We start from the raw sequence: 21,042 nt of genomic DNA on the forward strand, positions 1-21,042 counted from the left end.
TACCATCCTAAACTTCTGGGCATTCAATATCTATCAGCAATTTAAAAATATGGCTAACTGCACATCTGCCCTCAAAGGCAACAGTCTGCAAGCAGTCATTCAGCTTAATGTACATTCACATCATTAGAGGACTAGACATTTGGAAATACCTGTATCATGGCATGCCACAACCAGCATAAAAAAATGTTCTGTTACTAGATAGATTAAACTTGTCAAGAATTAAGGTGAGCAAAACGGAACTGAGAAAGGTGGCAGTTGCTGCAGTGTAGACTTAATAGTAAGCTTACTTGACTTTAAGAATGACCGCAAATCTCTTGGAGACTAGGGCTTCTATAGTGCTTTTCAAGTTGCCTTCTGAATTCAGTACATCTCTTCAAAACAAAACGCATCTGTATAAGGCACTTACCGTATCAGAAAAGTCTTACAAAAGTACTGATTACTCTCTATCTTCTACACTTCAGCTACCAATATTATTTTTTTTCAAGTGGTTGAAGCCTTCACCATATGAGTTTACTCTGGTTCTCATGCTGCAACTCCTATGGCTTCAGACTCCATGTGTCCCATATAAAAGCAACATTATCCCACTCATTCTTCAGTTCGTCTTTCAAGAAAACAAAAGTCATGTATTCACAATAGCAACAGATCTGTGCTGTCTGTTTCTATCCTTCCTCAAAATATCTGATCTGAGGCAAATCTGACTTTGGCCACTTTCAAGATTTGGATCCAGTGCACAGGCTCCTCTCCTTAACCATAATTTCCCCTGTGTTGGCCCAGCTACCTCAGATCTAGCTTGTCCACAAGAAAAAAGGCACGTATTTGATGCCTAAGATAGAAATAAGAAACCAGTTAAAACACTTAGTCTTGATAAAGTACTTCTAGGAGCCAAGGCTAAGTCAGCCAGGGCAGTCCAGGAGTTAAAATGTCAAACACCATAAATAAAATACATGGAAGCGGGGAGGAAGTTGATAAGGATGGAAAAGGACAACACAGACTTATTGTTATGGTGAGTACATAACTTTTGCATCTGTTGTTGTCTTTTCTATCCATTCCTCAACATGTGGGACCACTTGAGTGGTCTTATGGAAGGATATTCCAGGGCACAGCTAAACCAAAAGAGGCTCTTGATCTTTATGTCCACTTTACAATGTCAGATGAAGGTATGGACCTTGGACCAGGTAGCAGCTGCACAGATGTCATCAAGAGGTATTCTGGAAAAGAAAGCTGTCAGTGAAGCTACAGATCTAGCAGAATGGGCTTTTGACAGTGAAGGCAGAGATAACCCTCTTTCTAACTATAAGATGCATATTCAGACAACCAACAAGAGAGACCAACACTGAATACCCGCTTTACCATCTTGACAGGCGAGTACGAAACAAACAAGTGATCAGTTTTCCTGAAGGCTTTTGTTTGATGAAAACAATCTTAGCTGATGGTGAACATCAAGTAAGTGTAATGTGTACTCACCTTTGTTTGAAAAATTTTGGAAAAATACAGGGAGGTTTATAGATTGGTTGACAGAAGATACAGAAGCCAGCTTTGGAAGAAAAGGCTTAGTTCTCAAACACATGCTGTTTTTTGTGTAAGACTGTGTGTGTTGATTTAGCAGACAAGGCGTGGAGCTCAGAAATACTCCCAAAAGAAATAACAGCAACTAAGAATAAAGTTTTCCATTATAAACATTTTAAATCAACACTGGCAGCAGGTTCAAATGGAGGGCTAGTTAGGGCTTGCAGAAAAATGCTAATATCCCAGGGAGGAACTGGATCTCTAAGCAGGGAGCATAAAGTACAGTTTTGTACCTACCATAAATGTAGATGTCCGATAGGTATGCATCTGCAGTCCTAACATATGGGTTGTCCTGCCTCAGACAGCCCTTCGGTCGGCCGGATTCCAAAGTCTGGGTCTGGCCTCGGCTGATGTCGCACTTCACCCGACGTCACAGCTGCTGGGGTATAAAGGCATCAGCCGACGCCATTTTCCTCAGTGTTTCTTGCCCCAGATGCCAGGTGCCCTCTAGGAAGGCTAAATTTGGATAAATGCAAATAATTCCAAACAGTAGAGAGCAAACAATATATACATATATACAAACAAATACACCATAATAGATTCCCCCAGCTAGCTAAAAGAGGGATAAATACCCTATTAATACCACAGAGGGGAAGGAGGGTGGGTAATCCTGACTGCAGATGCATACCTATCGGACATCTACATTTATGGTAGGTACAAAACTGTACTATGTCCTTCAAGGATGCATCTGCAGTCCTAACATATGGGTAGAATACCATAGCCAAACTGGGGGAGGAGGCACTAAGATAAAGATGGTGTAGTTTAGATCCCTTGCAAAACAGCAGTTGCAAAACCTGCTTGGGATCTAGAGTATAAGGGAAGATTATAATGCTTGGCAAATGTATGCATGGAGCTCCAAGTAGCAGCTTCTAAAATGTCTTTGGTAGCCACTCCTCATAGGAAAGCTGTAGTGGTGGCTGTAGCTCTTGTGGAATGAGGTCTGATATTTTCAGGAGTTGTCTTTCCATGAAAAGAGTAACAAAATCGAATGCAATTTCCTATCCATTTTGAGATTGTCTGTTTTGAAATTGCTTTTCCTTGCATTCCTGTTGCATATGCTACCAGAAGCTGGTCAGTTTTTCTGCTGGTCTTAGTTCTGTCCAGATAGTAGCGTAATTGTCTGTGCACATCCAAGGTATGTAGCAGTCTTTCCTCCCTGTTCTGTGGGTTGGGGAAGAATGTAGGTAAATGAATCGCTTGGTTCAATGATACTCTGGAGACCACTTTTGGCATAAAGGTAGGGTTAGTTCTCAGAGAGACTCTATCCTGATGGAAGATAAGGAAGGGTTGTACTGCCATTAATGCCTGTAACTCAGATACCCTTCTTGCTGAAGTGATTGCTAGCAGGAAAGCAGTTTTCCAAGACAAGAACTGTAATTCTGCTGTTGCTGCTGGTTCAAAAGGGGGAAGTGTTAACTTTTCCAGCACAAAGTTGAGATCCCATGTAGGTAAAGGTGGTTTCCTTGGAGGTTTTACATTTGATTCCTCTCAAGAACTGCCTGAGTAGAGGATGAGAGAAGACAGGAGGATCCATGTTGTATTCTGCTGAAATTGCTGATGCATGAATCTTAATGGAGGAGTAAGACAGGCCATTGTGGAACAGTTCTGCTAAGTATTCCAGGATGTGTGCTATGTTTGCCAATGAGACATTTTCTCCCTTTGCTGCACTCCAAATGAGGTATCTTTTCCACTTGGCTGAATAAGTTTTCCTTGTGGAGGGTCTGCGTGCCTCCAGGATAATGTCCTTAACCCTCTGAGATCAATCTGGGTTATTTTGTTTTATGCAATATTACAAGCAGCTAGCTGCAGTGTTTTCAAGTTTGGATGTAGGATCTTGTAGTTGTTCTGTGTTAGAAGTAAGGGACACAGAGGTAGAGGCCATGCGTGTGTCCGAGACATGCTTCTCAGTAGTGGGTACCAATGTTGCCTCGGCCAGTCTGGAGCTATCAGGATTACCCTTGGCTGATCCTCTCTGATCTTCAGTAGAACTTTGTACATCAAAGGAAGAGGTGGGAATGCATATGCTGTCAGGTTTTTCCAGCTGAAGGAAAGGGAGTCCACCCTCCAAGCAAGTGGGTGGTATGCTCTTGTGCAGAATTTCTTCAATTGGTGGTTGTGTGGGGAGGCGAACAGGTCTATCTCTGGTAGTCCCCATTTCTTTGTTATGGCTTTGAAGATATCTGGATGCAGCATCCATTCGTGAGCATCCGTGGTAGTTCTGCTTAAGGTGTCTGCTAGAGAATTTTCTTTTCCTGGTACAAATCTGGCCTGAAGTTGAATGTTGAGATTCAGGGCCACATTCCACAGGTCCATTGCCATCCGGCATAGAGGATATGAGTGTGTACCTCCCTGTTTGTTGATGTACCACATGACTGTGGTATTGTCCGTCCTTACCAGCAGATGACCCTGTTGAAGGAGTGGTCTGAATGCCTGGATCGCATGTTTCACTGCCAGCATCTCCTTTAGATTTATGTGTAGATTCAGCTGGTCTTGGGTCCATAGGCCTTGTATACACTTGTCCACCATGTGTGCCCCCCAACCTAGGTCTGAGGCGTCCATGGTGATGGTCTGGCTTGGATGAGGTTTGTGGAAAGGCAATCCTCTGTTCAACTGACAGGCCTGAGCCCACCACAGGAATTCTTGCTTCAGGCATGGAATTATTGGAATCTGGGCTTCTAGACTGTGCTTGTGTTGAGACCATACATTCCTTAGGTACCATTGTAACTTTCTCATATGCAGCCTGGCATGCGGAATCAATATTATGCAGGATGCCATGTAACCCAGGGCTTGCAGGACTTTCCTTGCAGTAAGCTGAGTTTGTGTTGTTAATGTCATGAAGTAGACTGGTAGTTGCTTTTGTTTTTCTTCTGTGAGAAAAGCCATCTGAGTTGATGTATCCAGTTCTGCACCCAAGAATGTTATCCTTTGGGATGGTACTAGTCTTGACTTTTGCATGTTGACTGTATATCCCAAGGCTTGCAACAGTTGTATGACATTTTCCAAATCTTTTGTTAATTTTGCCTTGTTGTCTGCTTGTATTAGGCAGTCGTCCAGGTATGGGTAAATTTGAATTCCCTGAAGCCTGCAATGAGCAATTACTGATGCCAGGCATTTCGTGAATACTCTGGGCACAGTAGATAAGCCAAAGGGCAATGCTGAGAATTGATAATGCTCTGATCCTGCAAGAAATCTGAGGTGTCTTCTGCAATCTGGTCATATAGGGACGTGCAGGTATGCCTCCTTGAGATCTAGAGTCACCAGCCAAGACTCCTTGCCCAGCATGGGAAGAAGCTGCTGGAGGGTCAGCATTTTGAATTTTGGAACAATGAGGTATGTGTTCAGTGTGGACAAGTCGAGAATAGGTCTCCATTGATTTTCTTTTCTTGGTACAAGGAAAAGCCTGGAGTAAAATCCTTGGCCTTGTTCCATAGGTGGTACCTTTTCTATAGCTCTCATCCTTAGTAAGTTGTTGATTTGTCTTAGAGCGTCTGTTTTTTGGCTTGGTGGTAGGTTTGGCATTCCTCTCTTTTTTGGTAGAGTGTGGAAGTGAAACCTGTAGCCCTTGTCTATTGTTTGTAAAGTCCATTTGTCTCCTGTAATGTAATGCCAGTTGTCGGAAAATAAGGCTAGCTTTCCGCCCAAGGGTGCTTCCAGTTGTTCCCTGGTAGGCGGAACCAGAGCCAAGTCATTGTGTCTGCCCTGTGGAAGTGGTTGTAGTTGAATCTGTGGCAGTACTTCTCTGGTTGGTAGGTTGCCACTGACGTCCCCGTAGGCACCCCTAGATTGACCTCTGCCTCTTGGGCGTCTATTTCTGCCTCTCTGTGCTCTGGAGTTGTCTGGAAAGGACCAATTCTTCGAAGGCCAATTTCTGCTAAACCTCGGAGGTTCGACCTGTAAGAAATCCTTGACTGTTTGGACAGATTTTGCTTTTTCTTCCACCTTCTTTAGAACCTCCTGTGCAGGGGAGCCAAACAAACTTTGTTTCTCCATGGGAGCATCTAGGAGTTTTGACTTAACATGGTCTGGTAAGGATTGTTCTTTTAACCAGGCATGCCTTCGAATCACTGTTACAGTCATTGCTGATCTAAAGGAAGCCTCCAGTGCATCATAGCCACATTTTAAGAAATGGTTACTGACCTGCTGACAGTTATGTACCAAATCCTGAAGGGACTTGCGGTCTAAAGGTTCAGGAGAAGACAGTTTTTTATTTAGCTGGTCTAAAAAATTCCTGGTACTGAATCATGTGAAATTGACAGTTTAAGGCCCTGGCCGAAAGAGTAGCAGAAGAATAAACCTTTTTACCCCATCTCTCTAATGCTCTGGATTCCCTTTCAGAGGGAAGAGGGTTTTTGGCAGAGGCAGCTGCCACACCTTTCGGGCCCTGTGAAATGGTTTCAGGGTCTGCAACAGGAGCCTTATACAAGTGGTAGTGTGTGTCCGGGACCCTGTAATATCTGTCAGGCTTGGCAGGGGCCGGAGGAAGAGAGTCAGGGGCAGTACAGGCATCATTATATGCATCATCAACAACTGTTAGTACTGGAGGAATGGCTAAAGGCCTATGCTGTGGTAAGTGTAAAAAAGTCCTTAGCCTTTTCCTTGAAATCTGAAAAATCCTGGCCCTGCCATTGGAAGTGTTCCCTCATAGCATGCAAGGTTTCCCCAAAAGAAAATTCTTCAGGAGGAGAAGCAGAAGGAATGGAGTCTTCTGCATCAGAATCCTCATAAGGAGAATATGGGCCTTCCTGAGGGTCTGAAATGTCTGAGTCATCTGAGGAATAGTCTGTAGAGACAGGTTCCGGGGGTTCAGTCCTAGGCCTCTTATCTGGAGGGGGCTGAGAGGCCCTGTCTGGGTGAGGTTGGGATCCCCTGATCAAAGAAATGAGATCCTCAGCCAGGCTGAGTATTTGGGAACTAGAGGTAGGCCTATGTGAGGGAGTTTTAGCAGGTAAGGCCTTAGAAGATTTAGCTGCTTTAGCCCTGGAAAAAGCCTTGATAGACATAGAAGCAGGGGGTCTAGCAGCCCCACGTGCAGGGGTAGATATGTCTAAAGGAATAGTGTCTGACAAATCCTGGGTGCCTGCTTCTGTAGCAGTAAATTCAGTAGCAGATTCAGCCATGCTCTGTGAGGCCTCGGCTATCGGAGGCATGCTATCGGCCGAAGGAAGAACCGAGGACTCGGTTTCAGCCGAAACCGAGACACTCGCGGTTGGCCTAACCATGGTTTCAGCCGAAACCGCGGGCCGCGAGTGTCGGTCCTTTTCCTTGCGCTTTTCAGCTAATTGTGTAGTCGGAGTCTCCGACGGCATTTTATATGCAAAAGCGGCACCAAAAAACTCCTCTGCAAACTCCGACCGACGTCTAAGTGTCCGTCGGTTGAAGGAAGCACAGGCTAGACAAGCTGATACGTCGTGGTCTGGGCCTAAACAAGGAAGGCAGTAAGAGTGGAAATCCTTATGAGGTATTTGTTTCCCACAAGTTAAACAATTATTTACTTTGTCTGACATCGGCTGAGGCAAGAAAGAGTCCCCAACGGGTACTTAGCTTTTTAGAAGTCTTCGGTAGAAATCTCTGGACCTGACCGACCGGCACTTGCGAACAGCTTCTGCTTCGGGCACCACGCGGCAAGAAAGACTGAGGAAAATGGCGTCGGCTGATGCCTTTATACCCCAGCAGCTGTGACGTCGGTTGAAGTGCGAGCCGAGGCCAGACCCAGACTTTGGAATCCGGCCGACCGAAGGGCTGCCTGAGGCAGGACAACCATATGTTAGGACTGCAGATGCATCCTTGAAGGACATCAGAAAACGTCCTCTAAGAAAGGCATAAATAGTCTTAAGGAGGCAAAAGGCATGTTATTCTTGTCAATGTAAAAGATATAGCTGCTAATTTGATAGTGGAATAGCTGTCTCCATTCTAAAAAAAGATATGCCAGGAAATAAGACTGCTGGAAGAGGATCTAAAAAGGATCAAGATTGTTCTCAGCTGCCCAGGTGGAGAACCTTTTTCCACTGCTTTTCTAAACCTTACATGTAGAAGGTTTCTGGGAAGAAGTCAGAAGTTGAACAACCTAGGATGAAAACCTGGACTGTCTAGCCATCATTGGAATTGCAGAAACGTTGCTGTCATCTTGAAGGATTGAATGCATAGATGACATGGCCCTGACAGGTGAGACAGTAGATCTGAAGCTGAACCCAGCCCCCAGGGAGGGTGTACAAGATGCGGCCAGAGGAAGGGAAATCATACTTGTTGAGGCCAATGCTATGAGGAAAACTGTGATCTCCTTCACCAATGCTTTTTGCAAAAAGTTTGGAATCAAAGGAGTGAGGGGAAAGGCATATAGGCATCCTGGCAGCCAAGTGTGTGTCAAAGTATCTCTCTGTGCCACCCCCTCCTGGGGGATCAGAGCGAAGAACTTGCTGCACTTGTCGTTGTAGGGAGATGCGAAGAGATCACAGCAAGTTTGGCTCCAACGGCAGGATTATCTGCTCCATGGCTACTGAGAGATTAAACAGCAAAGATGTGGTGAAAATGCCCAAAACGTGACTAATAATCCAAAATTAGGCACCGGAGACCAGCAGTTGCAACACACAAGTAATTTAATGTTCAAACACAGCAAAAGGAACACATATCCACAAATAACATAAACGCTGATAAAAACACTTACCCTTACATTTTTGTCTCATAGAACTTCATCAGATGGGCAAATATATCATAGTTACCTAGGTAAATAACTTTTCCTGTTTGAATAGACCAATGAAATCAGTGATTCAATTAATTACCTAGATACAGAAAGAGTGGATTCTAACCTGCAAATGACAGTCTTGAAATGCTGAATAAAATACATTTAAATATTCATATTAAAACCGTTCATATAAAAATATGTTCATATTAAAATGTACAATGTATTAATTAATTAATTCAAATAAATAATGCTTATTAAATATATTGTTTAAAAGTGTTTAATTGGCATAAAAATTACATAAAATAGCATAGAATAGTAGTCTATCACCATCTGGTGGACAAATAATAAAACACATGAAAATGTATATAAAATCAAGAATTCACTTAAATAAATAAACCAGGATAAAATAACATAAAGATACATAGAAATGTAAACATATAACAATTTTGAAGACCTGAGCTTGAGTACAGGTTTTAAACATACCATATCATTAAGTCCTGAATTGTTGCAAGCATCCAGGACTAATTGTCAATATAGTTCCCTGTATTCAAGTCTGGTCTCCCATGGCCCACCCCTGGGGTCTATAGGGACCACCTCTTATCACAAAAAATTGATACTCTGCTTTTGGACATGTCTGAAGATGTTTGTACAGGGAGTTATTATCATTTTTCTTCCTTAAATCATAAAGGTGTTCATACATTCTTTGTTTTAACCTTCTTTCTGTCGTACCCACGTAGAAGGAGTCACATGCCCCACACAAAACAATATATACCACACCCTGTGGTATTACAATTTGCATACCCTCTAGTAGTTCTATACTTGTTTCTAAATTTTAAATATAACATGTCCACAGTCCGTATGTACTTACATTGGGTGCAATTTCCACATTTGTGTGTACCTTTTTTGTTACTAATGAAAGTTCCAAAATTGTTATAATGGGAACCTCCTTCCAAAATATTTTTAGATATTTCATCCTTTTTTCTACACGCATTTAAGTGGCTTATCAAATATACAATTTATATCTGATAAGGCTGCAAATTTTTTCCACTCATTGTCTATAACTTGTTTAACCAAATTGGTTTCACCATCATATGTGATAGTCAAAGCAGATTTGTAAGATGTCCCTTCTATCCTCGTACTTTGACTTACATGATCAGAGGGATGATTTTTACCCAAAATAGGAGGAAACCTAGACTCTCTACCATCCAAGACTTCTGTTAATACATCATTCAAAAGTGTTGGAGGGTACCCCCAGGCTTTGAACATTTCTACTATAAAATCATTCTCTTTTAAAATTCTGGTCATCAGATGTCATTCTGTTAGCCCGGACCAGTTGACCTTTTATTACCCCTCTCTTTTGGTGTTGGGGGTGGGCACTCGCATAGTAAATATAAGAATTTGAGAATGTCTGCTTTCTATGTATTTTAGATTTGAAACCATTGTCCACCCTTTAAATGTTAACATCAAGGTAATTTACCTCACTATTGTTTAGCTGATATGTAAATTTTAAGAACTTAGTATTGTTTAGCTGATATGTAAATTTTAGGAACTTAGTAATCTTACAAAATATATTCAAGAAATTCGAAAAAATGATTATCAGTACCAGTCCAAAAATACAGATGTCATCTAAAAAGCACCCATACAGGTTCCAATGTTGCTTAAAATCAGAAGTGAAAACATATTTGTTTTCCCAATCTAGGAGAATAATACTGGCGTGGATAGGGGCACAGTGTAACCCCATTTCCACTCCCTTCAATTGTTTATAGTATTCTCCCTGAAAGAAAAGAAAATTATTCTTAAGCACAAAAGCAAGTTGCTACTAACAATGATACTTATGCTATTATGCTTTCTAAACTTAAGAATTTACTATACAAATATAAAACCTGGGAAACTGACAATGCCTATCTTAAACACTGTCTGCATTTAAAAATTGTTCCTAAAGGTTTAAGAGTATGCAAGTATCCTAATAATGTAAAAGAAGGTTCTCGGTTTCACCAGGACCTCATTATGGCTTTTGATAGATGTGGGGCAGGCATAATGAGAGCCATTATCAAAATTAATGATCTAGAAATGGAAACTGTTAGTGATTTATTGTTTAGTATAGACACTGAAAAGGTAAAGTATTTTGAACAGTATTGAGTTAAAATGCAAGAAAATACAGGATAGAAAATTTATGAAAATTGAGAGACACTAATGAATATGCTAGCTTGACACATTACCCTAAACCAAAACTCTTTAGGGTCAACAGTAACTTATATATGGGGGTGAAAACGATAGGAGATGGGCATATACAAAGAATATTAATCAAGATTACCAAGAAAATTTAAACTTACCCTTCAGAATTTCCACCTCCGAGGAGGTCCGAGAGATTGAGACAGAAGGGTCCTGTGAACTACAGGTATGGGAACCAAGCACAGAAAGATTGGGGACCACAGGAACAAACATATTGGAGATTGATTCTCAAGATGAAATCACACAAGATGGTTGCTTATTTAGCTACAATGGTTTTAACATATTTAACTACACCAGCTCTGTCATCAACAAAGAATTCACTTTTATACCCAGGGTAAAAACCAATTTGGTGAATTTATTAGTTGATTTTAAATGATTTATTAGACAAAAAAATCTAGAATTATTTTTTAATGGACAGGAGAAAAAGAATATACACAATAAATTAGTGAAAAAAAGCACTTTCAACCCCCGACTGCACCCCTATCTTAGAAATTTTGAACTGGTGGTGGAAAAAGAATTAAGGGAAATGTTGAAATATAATAGAGTGGCCCCAAATGTAACTACTGAGGAAAAGAACATTCTATATGATTTCAAGGAAAACAAAAACCTTAAAACCATGAAACCTGACAAGGTTGGAGGTGTTGTTTTAATGGATCATATCAGCTATGAAAGCAAAATGTTTGACTTGCTCAATGATGAAGAGACATACGCTAGAGTTTCCTGGAATGAAGTCAACATTGCCTATAAAAAGATTTCCATGTGTCTAAATGATCTAGTGATAGAGGGGCTCATAGACATTGAGACTTATGACTTTTTAAATGTTGACAAACCCAGAGTACCCTCTAACTTTGGCATACCCAAGGTCCACAAAAGTATTACTGACCTACCGCTTAGGCCCACTGTCTCTAGGGAAGGATCAGTAAAGTACAGTTGTGTACACTTACCATAAATGTATATGTTAGAGTGTATTCACTGTTGCAGTCATTACACTTGGGTTATCCTGCTGGCAGGCTACTCTCAGTCGGCCTGAATCCCAAAGTCTAGGTCCGGCATCAGTTGCTGTCGCCTCTTCCCTGACGTCAGTGCGCCAGGGGTATAAAAGATGCAGCCAACGCCATTTTCCTCAGTTTTTCTTGCCCCAGATGTCAGGTGCCCCCAAAAGGGTAGGCTAAAAATATGCCAATAGAAAATGCATGCACCAAAACATATAATACCTTCATCTACAAGCAAATACACCACATAGGTTGTATAGATTAGAGAAGTGCAGCAAAGATATAGGGGATGGTGGGTGGGTAACCTGGACTGCAACAGTGAATACACTCGAACATCTACATTTATGGTAAGTGTACATAACTGTACTATGTTCTTTGTGTTTCACTGTTGCAGTCATTACACTTGGGTTGAATCCCAAAGCTATGGTTGGGAGGCTGGAGCTAAATAGCATTAGGAGCGGCTATGAAGTCCTGCAGAACTGTAGTGGCAAAGCCTGCCCTGGATTTAGAGTAGAGTGGTAAATTATAGTGCTTTGTAAAGGTGTGCACTGAACTCCAGGTAGCAGCCTCTAAAATGTCTTTGGTTGGTACTCCCCTGAGGAAGGCTGCTGAAGTGGCTGCTGCTCTGGTAGAATGTGGTCTAATGTCCTTAGGCACTGGCTTGCCATGTTGTGAATAACAGAAACGAATGCAGTGGCCTATCCACTTTGAAATAGTCTGCTTTGAGATGGCCTTTCCTTGTGATCCTGCAGCATATGCCACTAGTAGTTGCTCTGTCTTTCTGAAAGCTTTGGCTCTGTCCAAGTAGAAGCGTAGCTGTCTGTGTATGTCCAAAGAATGCAGAATTCTCTCCCCCTTATTCTGTGGGTTTGGATAAAAAGTAGGCAGATGAATAGTTTGGTTAAGGGCCACACTGGACACTACCTCAGGCATAAATGTCGGGTTTGTCCTCAGAGAAACCCTGTCTGGATAAAAAATTATAAAAGGTTCCACAGCCATGAGTGCCTGTAGCTCGGAGACTCGTCTTGCAGAGGTTATTGCTAGGAGCAGAGCTGTTTTCCACGATAAAAACTTTATATCAGTTGTAGCGGCTGGCTCAAAAAAAGGCAGGGTGAGTTTTTCCAAAACATAATTGAGGTCCCATGCTGGTATTGGTGATCTCCTTGAAGGACTTAAGTTTTTGGCTCCTCTGAAGTACTTCCTTAACAAGGGATGAGAAAAGATTGGGGGCTCTGTATTGTAATGAGTCGAAATGGCAGAGACATGAATTTTAATTGATGAAAAGGATAGGCCTTTGTCCAGCATCTCAGTTAAGTATTGCAAAATCTGAGGAATATTTGGTACAGCTGTGTCAATTCCTTGTGCCTGGTTCCAAGCACAGAATCTCTTCCATTTTCCATCATATGATTTTCTGGTACTAGGCCTTCTGGCCTCCAAAATGACGTCCATTACAGCTTTAGTGAGAGGTGCATTTTGTATCACTACATTACCTGCCATACTGCCAGATTTAAGGTCTTTAGTTGGCTGTGCAGGATCTGATTTTTTGTTGGGATAGTAGATGAGGTATTTGAGGCAAGGTCCAAGCCGGGCATTGAGACAAGTTCCTTAGAATTGGATACCAGTGCTGGCGGGGCCAGTCTGGGGCAATCAGTATCATCTTTGGCTTCTCTTTTCTGACCTTTAGGAGTACCTTGGGGAGGAGAGGCAGTGGAGGAAAGACATATACTGCTAAGCTTTTCCAGCTGAAAGATAGGGCATCCACTTTCCATGCTTGTCTGTGATAAGTCCTTGTGCAGAATCTTTTTAGTTGGTAGTTGTGAGGAGAGGCAAACAAATCTATATCCGGGCATCCCCATTTCCTTGTTATCATGCTGAAGACTTGTGGATCCAATTTCCACTCATGGGGATCCATGAGGTTTCTGCTTAGTTCGTCTGCCACAGTATTTACCTTTCCTGGCAGGAATTGTGCCTGCAGATGTACTTGGTAAGTCAATGCTGTGTCCCACAAAGTCATGGCTAGTCTGCAAAGGGGGTAAGAATGAATGCCTCCCTGCTTGTTTATATACCACATGACCGTGGTGTTGTCTGTCTCTATCAGTAGTTGTCCCAGATGACGTAGGTCCTTGAAGGCTGTGGGCATTCTGAACAGCTAGCATCTCTTTAGATGCATTTGGTTTGCGGACCATGTGCCTTGAATACATCTTCCTGCCATGTGGGCCCACCAGGCATAATCTGATACATCCGTTGTTAATGTCTGCCATTCACTGGGGGTAAAGTGAATGGCTGTCCCTTGTTCTGGTGACAAGCCTTCGCCCACCAACGAAACTCCTGTTGCAGGCAGGGAATGAGGGTAATTCGTGTTTCCAGGCTGTGGCAATGTTGAGTCCAAGCACTTTTTAGGTACCACTGAAGTTTCCTCATATGCAGTCTCGCATTTGGAATTAGTAGAATGCAGGATGCCATGAAGCCCAAAGCCTGCAGAATTTTTCTTGCAGATAACTGGGACTTTGTTGCCAACAGGTTGAAATAGGTAGTCAGTTGCCTTTGTCGGGTGTGAGATAAACCATCTGGGCAGTTGTATTTAAGCTTGAACCCAGGAATATTATCTCTTGAGAGGGTACTAGTTTTGATTTCTTTTCATTGACTGTGTACCCTAGGCCTGTTAGAAATCTCTTTACAAATGCCAGATGCTGTGGTAGAATGTCCTTGTTCTCTGCTTGAATGAGGCAGTCATCCAAGTAAGGATATATTTGTATTCCTCTTTGCCTGCAGAATTCAATTACTGGTGCCAGGCACTTTGTGAAGACCCTGGGCACAGTAGATAAGCCAAAGGGCAGTGCAGAGAATTGGTAATGCATTGAGCCAGCTTTGAATCTGAGGTATCTTCTGCATGTTTGTCTGACTGGGACATGCAGGTATGCCTCTTTTAGGTCTAACGTCATAAGCCAAGCCTTCTTGCCCAGCATGGGCAGAAGTTGCTGTAGAGTCAACATTTTGAATTTTGGTATATCCAGAAATGTATTTAGAACAGATTGTTCTCCAGTATTGGTCTCCAGGTCTTGTCCTTTCTTGGCACCAAGAACAGTCTTGAATAAAATCCTTGTCCCTGCTCTTGCTCTGGTACTTGTTGAATGGCCCTCATGTCCATGAGGGATGAGACTTGCTTTTGTGCCTCTGCCCATTGATGTTTTGGCAGGTCTGGCCAACCGTTTGTCCTTGGCAGGGTATGGAAGTAAAACTAGCCCTGTGACACTGTCTAGGACCCATTTGTCCTGGGTTATTATGTGCCAGTTTTGAGAAAAAAGTGATAGTTTTCCCCTAAAGGTGCTGCCAGAAGATAAGTGCTTGGTGCAGACAGGGGGAAGTCATTGGGACTGCTTCCTGCATGACTGTGATTTGTCTTCTCCACTTTTGGCGGTAGAAGCACCCCATTGTTTAGACCTGTATGAGCCTTGGGGCTGGGATCTTCCTCTTGGGCGTCTATAACTGCCCCTTTGTGATCTGTCTGACACTGGAAAGGACCAATTCTTTGCAGGCCAGTGTCTGCTAAATCTTGGAGGCTGAACCTGTAAGAAATCCTTAACTGTTTGCATATATTTAGATTTGTCCTCCATTTTCTATAACACCTCTTCTGCTTTAACACCAAACAAAGTATCATGCTGTAATGGGGCATCTAATAATTTTGCTTTGACATGATCAGGCAGACTTTGTTCCTTTAACCAAGCATGCCGCCTGATGACAGAACCCGTAACAGCGGCTCTGCAGGAGGCCTCCAAAGAATCAAAACCACATTGCAAAGTATGCTTTCCAACTTGTTCAGCTGCATGCAATAAATCCTGCATTTCTTTGTTTTCTGCACATTCAGAATTTGTCAACATTTTCTGTTTAAGCAGTGACATAATATATTACTGATATTTGAGCATATGAAACTGACAATTTAAAGCCCTTATAGCCAAGGTAGCGGAAGTGTAAATCTTTTTTCCCATCTGTCCAATGCCCTAGAATCCCTGTCAGAGGGGGTAGGGTTTTTTGCAGCAGAAGCCTAGACCCCTTTGGGATCCTGAGAGATAGTTTCTGTGTCAGCAGCAGGGTTTTTGAAAAGGAATTTATGAGAGTCAGGAACCGTGTAGTACCTGTCCGGCTTAACAGGAGCTGGAGGTAAGGAGTCAGGGGTCAGACTGGACTCTGAAAATACATCATCAACAATGTCTAACACAGATGGAATAGCTAGGGACCTGTGTTGTGGTAGTAAAAGAAAGTCTCTGAACCTTTTCTTAGATTCTGAAAAATCTTGGCCCTCCCAGTGGAAATGCTCCCTCATGGTATGCAAGGTTTCCCCAAAAGAGTAATCCTCAGGAGGAGAGGCTGAAGGGACAGATTCTTCAGCATCAGAATCCTCATTGGGAAGAAGAGAGTATTCATGATCAGAAGAGGAATCAGATGAAATGGAAACCTGATCAGAAGATTCATATTCTGTCTCTTGCCCAGGCCTTTTATCAGGTGGGTGATGGGACCCCCTGATCAAAGTAATCAAGTCTTCGGCCATTTTAAGCATCTGTTTTTTGGGCATGGAGGCCTGTCCATGAGACTGTTGCACTTGTTTCTTTGTCTTTAACAGTGCTTTAGTCTTTGCCTTTGAAGCTGAAGTCGTTTTAATGTATAATTGAGTTGATCTGAAAACACCCTCAGAAGCCGATGCCTGCTCAGCGGCTCCGGACCCATCTGAGGGAATAGTCTCCGAAGGTCCAATACCTTGAGCCTCAAGCGGCCTAGGCGACTCCACGTGGGAGTTGGTAGCGGCCTGCGGGTCTAAAGTAGCGGGTGTCAGGGGCTGCGATGGCACCTCACTGAGAACCGGCAACTGGCTTAGAAGAAGCCTCGTCATCGGTTTTGGACCTCGGATGCCTGTCCTTTTCTTTTTCTTTGCTTTTCTTGTGAATTCCAGTAGTCGGATGGCTATCCGACGACATCGTATAATTAAATCTTCTGCCAAAATAGTGTAATGCAAAATCGTTCCGACGCTTAATAGTACGTTGGTTAAATCTAGCACAAAACCGACAACTAGCAACATCATGGTCATGGCCTAGGCAAGGAATACAGTAAGAATGAAAGTCCTTATGAGGTATTTACTTCCCACAAGAAATACAATTATTAACTTTTCCTGACATCGGTCTGGAGCAAGAAAAAAGTTTCTCCAATGGGGTACTTAGCTTTTAATGAAGACTTCAGATCTGAAATTCGAACACGAAAATCTCAGGAGTCGGCCGACCGGCACTTGCGAACTGCTTATGCTTCGGGCACCGCGCGGCAAGAAAGACTGAGGAAAATGGCGTCAGCTGCATCTTTTATACCCCTGGTGCACTGACGTTAGGGAAGAGGTGACAGCAACAGACACCAGACCTAGACTTTGGAATTCAGGCCGACTGAGGGTAACCTGCCAGCAGGATAACACAAGTGTAATGACTGCAACAGTGAAAACCGAAGAACATCTGCACCTTTGGCAAAATATATAGATTATAATCTAAAAAAAAGTTTTCAAAAATGAGAATATTCTCAAGGATTCATGGGATTTTTTTAAAACGCATAAGCAATGAACAACAATCCAACACAAGTACTTTTATTACACTTGATGTAGTGGATTTGTTCACATGTATTCCACATGATGTGGGGCTTGCTTGGTTTGAGGAATTCATGGCTGATTGTGGGGACATTCCCTTTGGTGTATTTCGCACTTGTCTAATTTTAATGGACCTAGTCCTTAAAATAATTTTATTTTCTTTCAGGGAGAATACTATAAACAACTGAAAGGCATGGCAATGGGGGCACACTGTGCCCCTACCTACGTCAACATTATTCTCCAATATTGGGAAAACAAAAATGTTTCCACTTCTGATTTTAAGCAACATTGGAACCTGTATGGGTGCTTTATAGATGACGTCTGCATTTTTTGGACTGGTACTGATAATCATTTTTTCAAATTTCTTGAACATACTTCTAAGACTACTAAGTTCCTAAAATTTACATATCAGCTAAACAATAGTGAGTTAAATTACCTTGATGTTACCATTCAAAGGGTGGACAATGATTTCAAATCTAAAATACATAGAAAGCAGACATTCTCGAATTCTTATCTTCACTATGCGAGTGCCCACCCCCCCACACACCAAAAAAGAGGGGTAATAAAAGGTCAACTGTTCCCGGCTAGCAGAATGACATCTGATGACCAGGATTTTAAAAGAGAATGTGATTTTATAGTAGAAATGTTCAAAGCCATGAATATACATTTTATATACCCTCCAAAACTTTTGAATGAATATTGTTGGATTGTTGTTCGTTGCTTATGCGTCTTAAAGAAATCCCATGAATCCTTGAGAATATTCTCATTTTTGAAATATGAATATCACTTCTGTCTCTCTGCTCAACAGTGGCACAGGAAAATAACTTTCTTGGGTGGCGTAAGCCAGGAAACCTTGTTGGCTAGGCTTACGTAGACCCTTGGGCTGATAGCCTAGTACCTACCTATGATGTATTAACAGAAGTCATGTATGGTAGAAAATCTAAGTTTGCCCCTATTTTGGGTAAAAATCACCCCATTGATCATGCAAGTCTAGGTACGAGGATAAAAGGGACATCTTACCAATCTGCTTTGACTATCCCATATGATGTGTGAAACCAATTTGGTTACACAAGTTATAGACAAAGAGTGGAAAAAATTGCAGCCTTATCAGATATAAATTGTGTATTTGATAAGCCATTTAAATGTGTGTACAAAAAAGGACGAAATATCTAAAATATTTTGGAAGGAGGTTCCCACTATAACAATTTTGGAACTCTCATTAGTAACAAAAAAGGTACACATAAATGTGGAAGTTGTACCCAATGTAAGTACATACGGACTGCGGACATGTTATATTTAAAATTTAGAAACAAGTATAGAACTACTAGAGGGTATACAAATTGTAATACCACAGGTGTCGTATATATTGTTTTGTGTGGGGCATGTGACTCCTTCTACGTGGGTAAGACAGAAAGAAGGTTAAAACAAAGAATGTATGAACACCTTTATGATTTAAGGAAGAAAAATTATAATAACTCCCTATACAAACATCTTCAGGCATGTCCAAAAGCAGAGTATCAATTTTTCGTGATAGAGGTGGTCCCTATAGACCCCAGGGGTGGGCCATGGGAGACCAGACTCGAATACAGGGAACTATATCGGCAATTAGTCCTGGATGCTTGCAACAATTCAGGACTTAATGATATGGTGTCTTAAAAACCTGTACTCAAGCTCAGGTCTGCAAAATTGTGATATGTTTACATTTTTATGTATATTCATGTTATTTTATCCTGGTTTATTTATTTAAGTGAATTCTTGATTTTATATACATTTTCATGTGTTTTATTATTTGTCCACCAGATGGTGATAGACTACTATTCTATGCTATTTTATGTAATTTTTATGCCAATTAAACACTTTTAAACAATATATTTAATAAACATTATTTATTTGAATTAATACATTGTACATTTTAATATGAATATATTTTTATATGAACAGTTTTAATATAAACATTTAAACGTATTTTATTCAACATTTCAAGACTGTCATATGCAGTTTATAATCCACTCTTTCTGTATCTAGGTGATTAATTGAATCACTGATTTCATTGGTCTATTCAAACAGGAAAAGTTATTTAACTAGGTAACTATGATGTATTTGCCCATCTGATGAAGTTCTATGAGACGAAAATGTAAGGGGAAGTGTTTTTATCAGCGTTTATGTTATTTGTGGATGTGTGTTCCTTTTGCTGTGTTTGAACATTAAATTACTTGTGTGTTGGAACTGCTGGTCACCGGTACCTAATTTTGGATTACTAACGGAGAGATCACATATGAGAGATAAGGCTAGACCTGCTCAACCTATTTGTTAACAGACTGGACTTCCTAAAATATGTGTTGTTATTAGAAAGTGGTGAGAAGATATCGTCCATTGCCACACTCTCATGGCATCTTGACATAATGGATAAAATCTGGTTCCTCTATGTTCGTTGATGTACCAGAACAACTACCATGCTGTCTGTCTGGACAGACATCATGTTTGAGGAGAAACTGTCCTGAAAGGCCTGCCACACTAGGAGGACCACTCTCACTTCCAATGCACTGATGTGAAGACTGGCCTCTAACTGCAGCCACTTACCTTGGACTGTCTTTCCCAGGTAATGCCCACTCACACTCCAAGTTGGAAGCGTCTCTGGTCACTGTGGCTTGGGGAGAGGGGATGTTAAAAGGATGTCCCTGTGAAACATCTGGTGACTCAAACCACCACTGGATATGTTTTTTGCAAATCTTCGTTAAAGATACTTGGAATGACATGAGTTGCTGTCTTATCGAACACTGGAGGGCAAGAGTCCACAGTAGAACTCGTATGTAGTACCTGGCCAAGGGAACCAGTGTGATCAAAGGTGCCAAGAAGCCTAGAAAAAGGAGAATCAATTTTTCTGGTGGCTTCTGAGAGGACAAGACTGTTACAGTTTGATGATGAATGCATGTAATCCTTGCTTGGGGAAGTTTTGCAATTTGGACTCTTGTGTCCAGATGAACTCCTATAAATTCTAAAGACTGAGATGGGGGAAGTTTGGACTTTATTATATTCACCATAATGACTAGGTCTGAACACATATGAAGCAAAGAGTCTCAGGCTTAGATCCCTGGCAAGGGTGGTGACAATCTAGTCGTCCAAATTGGATAATATGAGAAACCCCTGCAGTCTAAGACAAGTTGCTATCACCATACATTTGGTGAACACCCAGTGGGCTGTGGTGACAGAGAAGGGCAGAGCTCTGAATTGAAAATGACTGGCTCCCCAACTGGAATCAAAGATACTTCCTGGATCATCTGTCCATCATTAAATGATAGTACACATCCTGAAGATCTATAGGGCAAATCCAGTGATTCCACCTCCGAAGAGGAAAAATAAATTGCACCATGTCTATCTTGAATTTTATTTTTCTAACAAATTTGTTCAAGTAACTTGGGTCCAGAACTGGCCTTAGGTCCCTGTTTTTCTTTAGCACTAAAAAGAACCTTTAGTAAATTCTAGATCCTCTTTGGTGTGGTGGGATCTCTTGGATGACTCAATTGTTTAGAAGCTTCCTTATTTCTAAAGTGGATGTTTCCATTGGAGAGGGTGGAACATCAAGAAATCATCTTGTGACTAAAAAAGGGTGTGGAAGGGAAAGAAGTAGCCTCTGGTTATGATCTTCTGCACCCATTTGTCTTGGCTGATGGAAGGCCAGTTTGTTGGCTGCAGAGGAAAGTGGCCCCCTACTGCCTCCAGAGTATAGCAGTCAAACAACTGTTCAGGAGCATTGAAAATGCTTCTCAAAGAAAGGATGTCTGAGGCCTTGATTCTGGGGACCATCTCTGTCTGCTCCTAGGGCAATGTCCACCTTGAATGTGCAGCCATTTGAGTCAAGAAAGTCAGACAGCTACAAAACACTTAGAGCCTATTAAATCAAAGAACTCATCAGCGTTGAGGAAGAACAAAGTTTAGGCTCTGATGGAGACCTGTCT

At 41.7% G+C, this 21,042-nt stretch overlaps 1 protein-coding gene across 1 annotated transcript in view; it reads right to left on the reverse strand.

Moving 5' to 3' along the window:
* LOC122810551 (major histocompatibility complex class I-related gene protein-like) overlaps positions 1-21,042 on the reverse strand; it is a gene marked incomplete in the record, with an annotated part of 1,143,023 nt that overhangs the window by 1,051,819 nt on the left and 70,162 nt on the right.

The sequence above is a fragment of the Protopterus annectens genome, chromosome 9.part0, assembly GCF_019279795.1.
Source record: "Protopterus annectens isolate FY-2018-M chromosome 9.part0, PAN1.0, whole genome shotgun sequence".
NCBI classification, from domain to species: Eukaryota; Metazoa; Chordata; order Ceratodontiformes; family Protopteridae; genus Protopterus; species Protopterus annectens.